Here is a 12,258-nt window from a genome sequence, read left to right on the forward strand (position 1 = left end):
AAAAGGATGCACTCCACATTCCCTCTCAAAAGCTCAGGTTAACACAGATGGGTTTCTGTCCAACAACAACCTTGTTGGGTTGGCCAGAGGATTAGCAAACATGATTTGCCCAGAACAGCAACCTTGAAGTCAGAGTGAGTGATTAGCAGAGTTGGGCTTTCCCCCTCAACAACTATCCTGTTAGAGTAAGTCAGAGTGAATGATTATTGTACATAGGTTTTCGGCCAAACAACAACCTTGTGGATCAGATCAGGGTGAGATTCACTGTTGGGCAAGGATTTGAGCAAATATCCACTGTGCAGAGTCTAATATAATAAATTCTTTTGCAAATCAGGAGAAATCATAGGGGAGAATAGGTGACAGACTGCTATGATTGTTGGAACTATTCAGTTTAAATATTCATTTCTTCTTCCCCAGTACCCTTAAATTGTTTGATGGAACTGCTGATCTCTTTGAACTCCTGATTTTTTCTAACATCCGGAGAGGTAGCCATGCTACCAAGATATTGGCTGCTTGGGTTGTCAACGTGGTGCCCGTGGGCATGATAGTGTCCATGAGGACTTCCCTTGGTGACTGTGCAGTCTTTGAGTCCTACCCTGCTCACATCACATGGTGTTCAGAGTGGTTAGCTCTTTCCCCTGCAATAGAGGAAATGAGAAGAGTGTTGCTCTTTCAAACTTTCAGCTCTATGGGCTTTTGGAGGCTCTGATCAGTCGGGGAGGCACTGAATGGAATGCAGGGTGGGAGAGAGAAAGGGAAGGTTCTGGGAGACTGTGAGAAGAATGGGGAGAAAGTGGGATGCTACAAGGGGGGGGGAGGGAGAGAGACAGAGGGAGTGAAAGAACGAAAACATACACACAGAGACACCAGGGTCCAGTAAAAAGAGCCCTCTTGGTTAATTTATTCATGAGTTTGTCTCTCCCGCAACCATCACCAAATCATAAATCACACCTGCATCTACTGACTAAACTGAGAAAATCATCTATCTCCTTGCTTTCCAAACCAATTATGACTCAAAAACACGGATCCAAAGTACAGGTCCTCTCCCCGAAGGAAGCCTGGCTGGTTGCTGTAGTTTACTCCTCACAGAGCTACAGTTCTCAGCACCCTTAGCAAGCTAAGGTTCCCAGGATTCATTGGAGGAGAAAGAAAGGGGCCTTAAATGCATGAAATGCGTGAAAACAAATCAGGACGAATACCCAAACAATAAGGCTGTCTGGATGCACCCAAAGTGATCTGTTCCAATTAGCGCAAAGCAGCAAAGGACCTGAGTCAGGAGCGGCCCCCCCCCCGCCCACTTTTCAGACAATGAGCCAAGTTTTTACCTGCAAGAGAGCGGGGCCCTCTGGGTTATCCCACACGCCCAGCCCAGCCGGCAAAAGCTTGGTGGCCCTGCCTTTGCATTGTGCAACTGTGTTACTATGGCGGTTGCCATAGAGGCTAGTGTAACCAACCAGGGGATATTGCAATGAACAGGTACAAAATGTAACAGAACTAGTCTAAAGAGCTTGTCCCTGGTGAAATCAGAGAAAACAAGAGCCTTCCAAAGGAGGGACAATAGCGCTGCATCTGTTTCGGGCTGTGATCTGGGGCGGAGGATCCTCCCACCTGTCACGCCTCCTCTCCCCGAGCTTGAGAAGGAGGCTCATTAAAACCACGCTTGAAAATTCCTGGCTGACTGGTCCAGAATATCTTCCCTGAGCTTCCCATTGTGGTGCCTTAAGACAAGTTAAAAATAAAACCACTGCAGCAAAAAACACACACAGAGAAGAAGCAGAGCGGAGGAGCTGGTGGCTTCGATTTGAAGCCCAGTGGACATAACTAAAGTTGGCTTTGTATGGAGTTGTCACCCAAGACTGAGAACCTGCTTTTGAAGGTTCTCGAGTGAGCGGGGAGACAGCGACACCCGAACCCGGGAACTTCTGCGTGCAAAGCGGGTGTTTTGCCACTGAGCTACGAATCCTTGACCGGCTAAGTGCATGAGCTGGAGGGGGTGTGGGGAGGTGTAACCCACACTTCTGCCATGAATTCGCTAGTCAAGCAATCACAGCAGCCCTGCTTGACGGTGGATACCTAATATCAGTGTAACGTCAGCAGGGTGTAGCTGGCATCATACGCCCTGTCATCATTGTGTACAGGGCTGACGCCAGGTGACCCTTGGCAGCCCACCCCCATTACCCCTCCACACATGGTTTTATGGGTTCAAATCTCCACTCAGGCATAATGCTCACAGGGTAACCTTGGGCCAGCCGCTGTCTCTCTCAGCAGAGCCTACATCACAGGGCTGTTGTAGAGGCGAAAGCTGGGAGGGGGGAGCAGTGTGTATGCCACCTTTGAGCTCCTTGGAGAAAAAGGTGGAATATCAGTGTAATAATAATTTAAAAAATACATAATAATAATAAATAATGTAATAATAATAATAAACATTATTATCATCAACATTATTATTATTGCATCTATATCTTTTTTCAAAATTTTATTTATGGTTTTCATTTATATACATTTCAGTAGTAATTTAACAGTAATATATTTCATCTGTATCAATATTATTATATTATAAATGTTAACAACAACAAACAATCATAATGAAAAAAGGTGATGGTGATGAATAAAAGGTTTGATATCATATTACACCTGTATCATTTTTTCCTTCTTCACCATCATTATTGAATTATTATTATTAATAAAATCATAGCAAACCTTTCATCACAATCATTATTTTACTACTACTACTACTACTAATGTATTTAAAGTATTATTAAGTTGACCTATACATCGCTTTTACACACAGATTCTATCAGCAAAGAAACTCTCATTCCGTGTAAACTGCACCTTAAACTCAAATTTAAAAGAAAGCATCAAATAGGAAAAAGAAAGACATTATTGTTACAACAACATTAACAATCACAATATAGCAGCAGCAGCAACAACAACACATTAGGAAGAACTTCCTGACAGTAAGAGCTGTTCGACAGTGGAATTTGCTGCCAAGGAGTGTGGTGGAGTCTCCTTCTTTGGAGGTCTTTAAGCAGAGGCTTGACAACCATATGTCAGGAGTGCTCTGATGGTGTTTCCTGCTTGGCAGGGGGTTGGACTCGATGGCCCTTGTGGTCTCTTCCAGCTCTATGATTCTATGATTCTACATGGAGGGCTCCAGGTTCCTCACCTGCAGGAGCATACAATCTAAATTTCAACACTGGGAGAATAACCCCTAACAAGCAGCAGGGAAAGTCTCCTGCTTTGCGGCCCTGTTCAGCTCCCTGAGTTGCCACAGAACAACATGCTCCCTGCAAGGTACCAGCTGGAGAATCAATTCACCTCTCATTGCCTTTGCCAGTTGTGCGGGCCTTTAATTGCCTGCCTGCTGCTCCTTGCAGTTCTGCTGCTCTCCAAGGAGCGCCTCTCCAGGGCTGGGTGGGGACCTTCCTGCGTAATTGGGCAGGCGTGAGTACATTTTGAACTGCCGCCACTGTTTCAGTCGCCTAGGATGTCCCCAGCTCCAGCTTGTGGCTCCACACCCAAACCAAGAGTTTGGTTTCACAGCCAAATTTATAAAATCTGGACTTGGAATTTTGCAGTAGATCATGTCGGAACACCCCTGGGGGGCACACGCAGCCCCTGGAATGAGACAAACCTTTCCAGGCATCTTCCGGATGAAGCGCAGCCCAGGACATTCACAAATCAGTCCCGGTGTGCACCAGCGGCACTTATCAAAAGACATGTGCACGCTCACTCAACAGAGTACAGTGGTACCTCGGGTTAAGTACTTAATTCGTTCCGGAGGTCCGTTCTTAACCTGAAATTGTTCTTAACCTGAAGCACCACTTTAGCTAATGGGGCCTCCTGCTGCCGCGGTGCCGCCAGAACACGATTTCTCTTCTCATCCTGAAGCAAAGTTTTAAAGCCGAGGTACTATTTCTGGGTTAGCGGAGTCTGTAACCTGAAGCATATGTAACCTGAAGCGTATGTAACCTGAGGCACCGCTGTATAGCAGAAACGATCGTGGAGCAGGAGTGTAGCATTCTAAGTGATTTATTAAGCAATATATACAGGACAAAGCAACCATGGTAGAATGATAGAATGATAGAATCATAGAGTTGGAAGAGACCACAAGGGCCATCGAGTCCAACCCCCTGCCAAGCAGGAAACACCATCAAAGCACTCCTGACATATGGTCTCTCACTTCTTCTCCGAGAGAGAAAGAGAAAGAAAGAAAGTACAAAAGTACAGTACAGCGGAAGAGAGATAAGACTGACTTCCGTTCTCACACTTTCCAAGCCTAGAAAGTAAACACTGACATGTGATGTAACAGTCACACATCCAGCAACGGAGGAGTGAAATGCTAACAGATCAGAGGCGAGGAGCTTCCCCCACCCCAAGGGCCACATCCCCAGGGGTGCGTGGTACCTGAGGCAAGAGTGGGTGGAGCAATTAATGCAAATTTCACCTTTGTAAAAATGGCTAGAGCAATTAAATTAAATTTAATTTTTTTGTCCATAGGCTAATTGTTCCACACATTGTCCTCCACTCAGTCAGGCAAGCAGCATTATCTGAATTCAGTCCACTGTCATTATCTCAGTGATACTATTCACTAGTCCTACCCATTGTAGTAGCCTGAAAGTGGTTTTGTGGTTGTGGTAGGTAAGTGATGCCCCTCAACCAGTGATACTGAGTGAGTTCATTTCCTGAGTTCAGACAAGACGAAGTTACAATAGGCGAAGTTTCTGCAAATACTCCTCTCTGTCCTCCATTCAGACAGGCAAGCAAGCAGCATTATAGATCATAGAATCATAGAGTTGGAAGGGACCCTGAGGATCATCTAGTCCAAACCTCTGCAAGGCAGGAAAATGCAACTGTCCCATATGGGGATCAAACCTGCAACCTTGGCGTTATCAGAACTATGCTCTAACCAACTGAGCTATCCAGGGGCTGCCATGTAACTCATTATCTGAGTTCATTTTACCTTGCACAGCAGGCTAATTTCTACACCAACACCCTTCTCGCTCCTCCAACCATCCAGGCAAGCAAGCAAGAGGTATGATTAGAGCTCAAGGGCACATTCCAGCCAGGCAAAAACACACAAGGAAGGCAAGACCCATGAGAGGTGTGGCCTGAGAAGAGAGAGAGAGAGAGAGAGAGGCCAGGGGGAAAAGCCAAAGGGGCAGATAGAAAAAGTTCCCCCGGTTATGGGGCTCCCCTGCTGCATTGTAATGCCGGCTAACATCCTTGCACATTAATCACGGCAAACGATGTTGAATATTTTTATATCGGGAGGGAATCTGTACCACACTTAATTACATCCAACACACTTCACCAGGCAATTAAACCTCCATTTCCCCCATCCCGTCACTCATTCCCCAAAGCCTAGAAATGTCAACAAAACTCTGTTGTAATTAGAAGAGTCTCCTATAATATTTACCCCCCTTTTTTGTACATAAAGCATGTTCCAACTTGTCCCCCGATTCTTAATTTCTGATCACGGCCAGCGTCTCTGCTAATTATGGGACGTAATGAGAGAAAATCGATAACAACAGCTTGTGGAAGTTGCCCTCAGCTTTTAGGGAAAGGCTGCAAATTGCAAAAGGAGAGGTAGGTAAACAAGTCACTAATTGGGTTAAAAGGGGAAATTATAGAGACTCCGGGGCTGCTTTTGCATATATGGCCTTATTGTAGCTTTTATATACTATGCCCATAACAACACAATACACAACAGTAAAATCCAATGCAATACGTCATCAAATTTTAAAAAATGTTATGGGTGCATTTGCAATTCATATTACAGGTAGTACAAAACCAAACCATTTTAAAATTCAATGTGCTCAGAGAAATGTGTATATTAAATTGATGAAGATTCATAGTTTCCTTATTCTCCATAAATGTCATACCTAAAATGAACACTACTCAATACCAGTATGCCGAGAGCTTAGAGCCACTCTCCCTGCCAGAAAGAAAGCTTGTGCCTGAGTTTGCTTTTCACCTCTTCCCTCCCAGTCAATTTTCCTTTTGTGTTGTGTCACGATAGTAAGTGCAAGGGCAGAGATTGCTTTATAGATAATTGCAATCTGCTTGGGAGCTTTCTTTGGCTGAAGAGTGGGGTAAAAATACCTTAAATAAAATATCTGTTTCCTTCCCCTAATAGAAGTCACAGAACTAGATCCTAGACTGAGGCATCACTTATTTTGGAGTAAACCCCATTGCATTCCAGTGGACTTTCTTCTGAGCATACATGCTTAGAATTGCATGGCGGTTTAGTTAACTGAAAGGTAAAGGGACCCCTGACCATTAGGTCCAGTTGCAGATGACTCTGGGGTTGCGGCGCTCATCTCGCTTTATTGGCCGCGGGAGCCGGCGTACAGCTTCCGGGTTATGTGGCCAGCATGACTAAGCTGCTTCTGGCGAACCAGAGCAGTGCACGGAAATGCCGTTTACCTTCCCGCCGGAGCGGTACCTATTTATCTACTTGCACTTTGACATGCTTTTGAACTGCTAGGTTGGCAGGAGCTGGGAGTGTGCAACGGGAGCTCACCCCGTCGCGGGGATTCAAACCGCTGACCTTCTAGGCTCTGTGGTTTAATCCACAGCGCCACCTGTATCCCTTGGTAAAGGGACCCCTGACCATTAGGTCCAGTTGTGGACAACTCTGGGATTGGGCTCCAATCAAATTAATTTTGCTCCAATCAAAATTGGTGTGATGTGAGTTAGGTGATGAGAAAGGATGAGGGATAAATTCACACAACAACATACATTATATTAGGATAAAAATGTCCTTACAAGGCAAAATCACATTAAAAAATGATTATGTTGGGAGAAATATGCTGTAGAATGCTGATGGGTTTTTGTATGTAATAGCAAGCTGATCTAGAAATGTGGTATACTTAAGACAAAATGAGAATCAGAATTTGAAAATGGCTGCATTGTCCATCCTTGGTCATTGATTTCGGTGGGGTTTATGTTCAATTCACTTGTTCTGGATTTGACCCAGGCACAGAGCCGTAACTAGGTGATCTTGTGCCCCTGGCAGAACTGTCCAGATTGCACCCCCTATTTAAAGAAAAATGAATAGGGAAAAACAGGGCCCCCGCATATCATGTAAAGATCCTCTATTTAAAACCTTTTCTTATGAGGCATTTTAAAGCCTGCACCTCGGGGGGGGGGGGGCTTTCTCACCACCCCATAGCTATGGCCCTGCCCAGGCATTTCTTTAGGATTAAGATGGCCTCTTTCTGAGTCAAATGGGAGAGAGAATTAATTTACAGATGGAGTGATGGTGACTGGTGACTCAGTCTGGCTGCAGCATAGTTCCTGATTCTGAAGATATCTCTCCCAATTAATAAAGCCTTGCATTTGTTGGGAGAAAACAGAAAAACGCTTTAGCAGCCCTCTTTCCCAGAACAGCCACAAAACGATCAAGGAACTGGTTGTGAAATGACGTATCTGAACCAGAGAGCCACACCCACACCCACACACACCCCTTGGTGCCTTTTGAAGAACAGATACCTTTTTTTTGCCTTGAATAGCTGCATGACACAGGCAGAAACCCAACAGGTATGTCATTCCTCATTACTGCATCACCTTACTGGTGATGGAGAAGCTTTACCAGCTAAGTTCCGCCTGTTATGTAGCTGCCACAGTCTTAGATGGCAATTTGTATAATGTTGCTTATCCAGTTCTCCATCTTTTGCAGACAATTTAAGTGTGGGGGTGTGTGAGCGTATGTGTGTGTTTAAACCCCCCCAGTAAAAACTGGGATGGAATGAATTTATGGCTCAGCACATATGACACTGACACAGACCAGAAGCAGAGGGTTGCCTCCAGCTATGTTTTACTCACCCTGAAATTAATGGACCCAAGTTAGCCATGACCATTAACTTCAGTGGGTCTGTTGTGCGTAGGACTAGCATTGGACATGAGTAGGAGAAATAAAACTGGCTAAGCATCAGTGCAGGGATACCCTTGATCTGCATGCTGGTTCATGGATGTAGTGTCGATATAAGGAGAACATTGCAGGATTAAGGAAAGCAGTCTGGAAAAAGAAGCACGATGCATGTCTGTGCATTTCAAGATCGTGTGTGCAGCCTCCAAAGAGTTTACTTTATGCGGAAGTTTTAACAGGCCTTAGCCCCAGCTTGACCCAAAGCTTCATGTTTGTCAGATTGCTACGTCTGATGATAAGGAAGCAAAGTTGTTTGCTGCGGCTGCACAGGTCACTCTTATCCAAATAATCATATCAGGTGTGCTTCAATAAAACAATACAGGGCTGTTGGCATGAAATGGAAGGTCCAATGTCAGGTGTTCAGTTAGCGCAGCCTTTGTTTTTTGTTTTTTAAATAATATTTATTAGAGCTTTAATAGTTACAGGAAAAAAGGCGGAAAAACAATAAAAAAATTAACAAACAATACATCAAAAATAGAAAGAAAAAACAGTACAACAAAAAAAACATTTAAAAACACATCCAAATTTCATATCTTTATCTTTCATTTGCTTGTTTCCTCGACTTCCTCACACCTCCCTTTTTTGTATTCTAGTTCAAGTTAGCTAATTCAGCAAATCCTTTCCCTCTTTCTCATTTTTTTGTTCTATAATTTATCTTAACACGATCTAATTTTAAATTTTCCACTTTAGCCCATTAACAATCAGTTTTTGCATAATTCTTAATAACATTTCTGCTAAAACCATATACAGTAACTTCATTCCAGTATTCTTCTAGCATTCATTAATTTTGCAGTATTTCTGTAAATATACTTTAAATTTTTTCCAATCTTCTTCCATCGACTCTTCTCCCTAGTCTCGGATTTTGCCAGTCATTTCCACCAGTTCCATGCAGTCCATCAGCTTCATCTGCCATTCTTCCTGGGTGGGTAGATCTTGCGTCTTCCAATACTTTGCGATAAGTACTCTTGCTGCTGTTGTGGCGTACATAAAAAAGGTTCTATCCTTCCTTGGCACCAGTTGGCCTACTATGCCCAGGAGAAAGGTCTCTGGTTTTTTCAGAAAGGTATATTTAATTAAATATACCAGTTAGCACAGCCTTTGCCAACCTGGTGCCTTCCAATTAGAAACAGAGAATTGTGGAGTTGGAAGGGACCCTGAGATTCATCTAGTCCACTTAAAAATCTCCAACGAAGGAGAGTCCACCACCCTCCAAAGCAGTCTGTTCCACTGTCAAACAGCTCTTCCCCCCAGAAAGTTCTTCCCTTAGCTCTCCAGATGCTTTTGGGCACCAGTTCCTGGTAGCCCCAGACAGGGAACTGGAGTGTTGTGATTCCTGCATTTCAGGGGGTTGGACTAGATGACCTTTGGTGATCCCTTCTAACTCTACAGTTCTGTGATTCTAGGTTCCTCCTTCCTGGCTAAGATGGTGCCTGCTGTCAGAATTTTGCCTACACTATTTAACCAACAAAGACAACCACTTACCGTAATTGGATAACAATGTGATTTGAACCTTTACTCAGAAATAAATTGGGCTGTGTTTGAGCCAGCTGACTCCTAAGTATGTACATACAGGAGGTCAGCTGAAACCTAACAGTCAGTGGCCTCTTCCAGAACAACTATATACTGAGCATTCATCCCACATTGCTTCTGCAAAGCTTACGCAGAGGTTAGATGGCGTTCAGGTCTGCTCATTCAGATATTATCCGACAATAAGCATTCATCACAATTTGCTCACGCAATCTGTCATTCCATTAATCATTTGCTCATCTCGCGCTTGTCGGTGCACTTTCTCCTAACAGTTTCCTAAATGCAAAACAAGGAGGTCTGTTTCTTTTCCAAAGAGGCTTTGGCGACAGAGTGCTTTAATCCACTTTGATTGCTGCGTAAACCTGAATTTCCCTGGTATGCCTTTTTAAATCCCTTCTGCAAAAATACGGATAGCCTGGGAGAGGCACCCCGAGTTACAAAGCCAGGTGTAAGCAGGATCATATACCTACACAGAATCTGCAAAAAGGTGTTGGATGCTTTCAGGAGAGTTTGCAGGAAAAGAAAAAAAAACAGAATTGGATGACCAGGTGAGGCAAGTTGTCTAGGGTTTCCGCTTCAAGGCCTGCTCTCTAATTCCTCAAGGCAGGGACACAGTTGGGGGAGTGAACAGCCCCTCCCCGCCTCACTTGGCGTTCCAGGAAGGAGTGCGCGGGCCTTTGCCACACATTTCACATAGCTTTCGACAGCTCCAATGTCATCACCTAGGCGACCGGGACGCTACTTTGTTAGCGGGTGCAGTTAAATAACTCAGAATCTCAACCCTTTAGGCCTCTCTCTCTCTCTGTCTCTTTGAGGGAAACCCAAACTTACTGGGGGCTGCGAACAGGTAAGAGGACACATTCCCCTTCCCCTCCTTCGCTCTGCTCTAGAAGCATTTATTTTTGCTTTTAAAAGAAGGTGTGATTTGCACACATTTGATGGTCACAATCAGATCCTGGTGTTGCAGGCTGCGATGTAAGGGAGAGGGGGTAGGATTTGCTTCCCTGGCTAATCCCCCTCTGGCAGGAAAGATAGGTCTGCATTTTTGGATGGGGCATTAGCGCTACAGCAGACACATGACCGGTTGGCAAAAGTTGTGTGTGGATGACTTGGCTCTAGAGAGTGATGCTCGCCGGCGTTTGCATTCAACTGTTTCTATAATTTCAATAGGAATGGTCTGCTCAGTTTTGGTTCTCTGGGGTTCTCATTTCCCCCAGTCTTGAATTCAGTTATCCACGTTTTTGCAGCAATTTGCAATTAAAAACAACAACTCCTCATTAGCATTTTAGTGCAAATTTCTTCTAATAAGCATATTTCAGCAAAGCAATTTCCACTAATGGGGGCTGCCCAAAAAGTTTTAACTGTAAAAATAGAAATACAGTCATACCTCGGGTTACAGATGCTTCAGGTTGCACATTTTTGGGTTGCGCACTGTGCCAAACCCAGAAGTACCGAAACGAGTTACTTCCAGGTTTCGGTGCTCGCGCATGCACAGAAGTGCTAAATCGTGCTTTGCACATGCACAGAAGTGCTGAATCGTGACCCACGCATGCGTAGACACAGCGCTACAGGTTGTGAACGTGCCTCCCGCACGGATCATGTTCACAACCTGAGCGTCCACTGTCCCATAAATGTGTCTTCAGCAGCTGGTCATGGAGAAAGACAGACTGCAGCCTTTCCTTTGGGCTGATGTGAACAAAATGGAAGTAGGGGGCACAGAGGGTGACAGCACCCAGCAAAACATTACCACAGGGAATGGTTCCCCCCCCCCCCAGTCAAAACTCACAGAAACTCAGTTCCAGCACCTCTCAGGTGGGCACCATTGCCATTGTAAGAGAACAAGGGGAGGTGTTTCTGGTGATTTCTGACACATCTTTTTCTAGAGAAATAGCACTGATTACAGGTACACACCCACATACCCACACCCCACCCATGAGCAGGCAACATCCCAATCAAACAGGTCTTCCTCCCCACAAAAACCCACATTTCACAACATTGGAGTACTGTGAGTGGGGGCTGGGCGAACCACATTGGAGACCCCAGGCCTAGTAGTAGGGGCAATCTCATCCTTTATTTGCACATTGTGGCTCCAGTCCAAATCATCTGTCAGGAGAGCTATTCCCAGGATGCAGGCAGGAGGCACCCATGAGGGTGCTGCCTTCGGGGGGGGGGGGTTCTGTTGTCTCAGGCAGCTACTTCATGCCACTTCATGGGTGGGCTGGCCTTGCCTGAGCTCATTATGGGCATGCACACTGGTATCTGTTTACCTGTAAGCTCAAACCTTTGTTTGTTTGTTTTTTAAATAAAAGTTTCTCAATCTACCAGATTTGCACAAAACACCAGCCATCTCCCTCCCTCTCTCTCTCTCTCTCTCTCTCTCTCTCTCTCTCTCTCTCTCTGCGTGTGTATGTGTTCCTCCAAGCCAAGAAACCTGAGATCCATTGGTCTTTACATGTGTGCATACATCTTTTGTGATTTACCATGCTTGCACAAAATAGCAATCCAAAACTAAAAATAAGTGATGCCTCGCTCCAAACTAGGTAAGGATTTGGAATGAGGCATATTGAAAAGCATGTATGCAATTATCTGAAGTTCTGCCCCCCCCCCTGCACTCCTGCACAGAAGCCTGTCCCCCGCAATGATTTATTTAGAGGGTATATTTATCTGTGGTTTTGACTTGGCCCATGGGTCAAATCAACGACATGTTCTTAGAATTTGGAAGGAGTACTGAATGGATGAGCCAAAGACCATATTTAAAAGCAAGGGATTGGGGGGGGGGGGAGAGCGATGGAAGGGCT

General features: G+C 44.8%; 1 protein-coding gene across 1 annotated transcript in view; it reads left to right on the plus strand.

Moving 5' to 3' along the window:
• The first annotated feature begins 10,205 nt into the window (after positions 1-10,205).
• The window catches only part of TP73 (tumor protein p73), a 78,821-nt gene continuing 76,768 nt past the window's right edge, over positions 10,206-12,258 (plus strand). The window contains exon 1 of the mRNA XM_083452144.1: positions 10,206-10,307. The gene's annotated coding sequence lies outside the window, so the exon portion shown is untranslated. The remainder of the gene's footprint in view (positions 10,308-12,258) is intronic.

Source organism: Podarcis tiliguerta (genome assembly GCF_965153285.1).
Source record: "Podarcis tiliguerta genome assembly, chromosome: 8".
Lineage (NCBI taxonomy): Eukaryota > Metazoa > Chordata > Lepidosauria > Squamata > Lacertidae > Podarcis > Podarcis tiliguerta.